The following is a 3,176-nucleotide window of genomic DNA, read 5'->3' as shown; positions in this document are numbered from 1 at the left end:
AGGTGGGCGGGAGTCCTGATTGTGAAAGTAAGCTTGGAGGCGGAGGCGACGGAAGAATTGTTCGATGTCACGGCGTGTATATCTCCTTCCCCACTGACCTATTGTACTCTATGCTACTCTCTCCCCACCCCCCCCCTCCTCTAGCTTATCTCTCCACGCTTCAGGCTCTCTGCCTTTATTCCTGATGAAGGGCTTTTGCCCGAAACGTCGATTTTGCCTGTCCTCGGATGCTGCCTGAATTGCTGTGCTCTTCCAGCACCACTGATCCAGAATCTGGTTTCCAGCATCTGCAGTCATTGTTTTTACCAATATGACAGCAGCCAGGATATGAGGCAATCATTTGCATATGTTGCACTGAGCATGGCTGCACACTTGTGATCGCAAGTAAGTTATCCTCTAAATTTGTTTTGGAATGCAGGATAATTGTTTAAGTTTCTTGGGCCTTTTAAGTTCTTCAGTACAGCCTTACATAGTAACGGATGACAAGATGCACCTTGCACAGGCACTTCTGCATTGGGCTGTGGCTGTGCAGCTCAGAGGGAACATAGAGTGCAGAGCATATCTGAACTTGCATGTGGTGTCTGCAAATCCATGGCAGATTGGTCTAAAATGTGGTTGGGGGATGGGTGCCGCAAGACACTGGCCCATTGTTGAGGCCCTTGCTGCATGACTAAATTCAACCCAAAGTGTGCACAAGCAGCAGAGATGCTATTTTGCACCCAAAACAATGCCTCCAGTGTTGAAAATATAGGTACTAAGCAGCTGAATTTTGTACTCAAAATTTCAAAGAAACTTTGTCAGATAATGAACTGCAACTGGTTAAGCAGCTGTTCAAAAAAAAAATCTTTTATTCATCCTTTTCAGAATTGACCTGACAAATCTGCTTTGAAGATCCTAATACCCAAAATCAACTCTCTTCCCCAAGATTTACTACCAGCTCTCCTCATACAGTATCAATATCATTTGCTGCTTTAAACTATTATTTCTACTTAGATCATCATTTGTTCTGTCCTTAGGAACAAACGGAGGAGGTATTAACACCCTGAGGTTAAAGGTGTCCTCCACAGCACTAAAAGAAAACAGACTGCATTATTATGAGTCTGAATTCCTGCTGTGCTTTACTAATTAAGTATCTCCATAGTTCTCCCATGGATTCAATACAGTTTCAGCATTACTTGTGTGGAACGATTTTAGTTATTTAACAGAGAGGTAAAAATGCTCATCACATGAGCCATTCAAAAAGATTTTGTAATATCATAATTGCTAACTACTGCAAATTTACTTCCATATGATTTATTTGATATATCTTCATGTACAGAGGGCCAATCATTTCATAAGCTACTTTTGCTTTCAGAGTCAGCTTTAATGACTGCAGTATGAGCACTTGAAGCCTACCAAAAAATTTATTCAGTCGAGCAACCATTTTCCTAAAGATCAACGTTTCTTTTTTGAGATTATGCAGCATATGGAAACATCCCACATAAGGATTACAGCATGTTGCATTAAATAACCAAATGCGATTTGTAATCAGTTAAGTGTTACAGATTTAACTTCATGCAGTTTTTATATCTCACAATATCTCATCTGCCTTACCGTGAAATCAGGGATATATAAAATAAGTTATTGCTGTATAGTAAAATAAATAATTTAAATTAAGTGCAGCTTTGTATTGCCTGTTGCTCAATTTTGATTCCCATAAATAACCTTTAATACTCAGGGCTGAATTTTTCCATATTTTGGCTAAGTGTCTTTCTGTTGAGTTTCATGGAGGGGCTCTCTCTGCATTCGTAACCTCCATTCATATGCCCTTTTCCATTTGTCAGTGGGAATCTTGTTTTGATGTCTTGGACTTGGTTGAAAAATGCAATATGTTGATCTTAACATTGAAAAAGGCCTTGCTGGACATCTCACACATTTCTCCCAGGTCCTAATGAGTTTTTCTTGTGTGATTGCCTCTAACTCCAGTTTCTCCAGTTTCCTCATTTCCCCTCCCCCCACCTTGTCTCAGTCAAATCCCTCGAACTCAGCACTGCCTTCCTAACCTGCAATCTTCTTCCTGACCTCTCTGCCCCCACCCCACTCCGGCCTATCACCCTCACCATGACCTCCTTCCACCTATCGCATTTCCAACGGCCCTCCCCCAAGTCCCTCCTCCCTACCTTTTATCTTAGCCTGCTGGACACACTTTCCTCATTCTGAAAAAAGGCTTATGCCCGAAACGTCGATTCTCCTGTTCCTTGGATGCTGCCTGACCTGCTGTGCTTTTCCAGCAACACATTTTCAGCTCTGCTTTGTGGACTTGGACTAGATGTCCCCTGGTGGAAAGGAGGGCCAAGCCTTTCCTCTTGACTGCCAGAGGAATCACCAATATTACACACTACCTGATCGGTTGCCATCCGGGTCAGTGTGGTCTTAGTGGTTGGAAGAGCATCCTGAATGTGGACCTTCTCCACAGTGCCAAGGTAAGTGCCACCATCGTTTTTCTGATATCTCACACTATCTTTGCTACTCCATCCATCGCCCACCAAGCTCATACTCTGCAACCCTCATTACTGCACGCAACATCTTCCCTCACTCATTCTCAACCCCTGCCACCCCAAACCCCCACGCCACTAACCCTGCTTGGTCTCTGTCAGTCATTCAGCTTGCCTCAATATCTACCCCAACATGCACCAGTGGTCACAGCTACATAGATCTCACTCAATCCCTCCCATTCATTATGTGAGAAAACAGGCCACAGGCATGTCTGACATTGGCCTCCCAACCCTACATGGAGGAGATCTTGACCCTGACTGCCACAAGTGACTAACTGACCAAACCCAAATCCTTGATTGACAATGGAGACTGCTCTTGACACACCTGATGAATTGGCTTTCTCCCTTGACTTGACTGAGAACTACTTCTTTTATGCTTTGAGGCACAGACATCAGGTTGCAACACAATGTGTTTTCTGTGTATGCGTCTGGTACATGACGCATCAGTGAGATTGATGTACCCCTGTGCTGCAACACGTCCTTGACTAATGAAGCTGATAAGCATGAAAGCTGCCTTGCTTTATGTCTGAGCTAAAGAGGCTAGGTGTTACAACACAAAGGAATTCAAGGCAAGCGTTCTGTGAGCATCCAGTCAGGGCAAATTGAGTGAGCTTAAGAGAGCAAGCAAGGACCCCTGAGATT

This window comes from Chiloscyllium plagiosum, chromosome 11 (genome assembly GCF_004010195.1).
Source record: "Chiloscyllium plagiosum isolate BGI_BamShark_2017 chromosome 11, ASM401019v2, whole genome shotgun sequence".
Taxonomy (NCBI): domain Eukaryota; kingdom Metazoa; phylum Chordata; class Chondrichthyes; order Orectolobiformes; family Hemiscylliidae; genus Chiloscyllium; species Chiloscyllium plagiosum.
Note: the sequence above shows the minus strand (reverse complement) of the source record.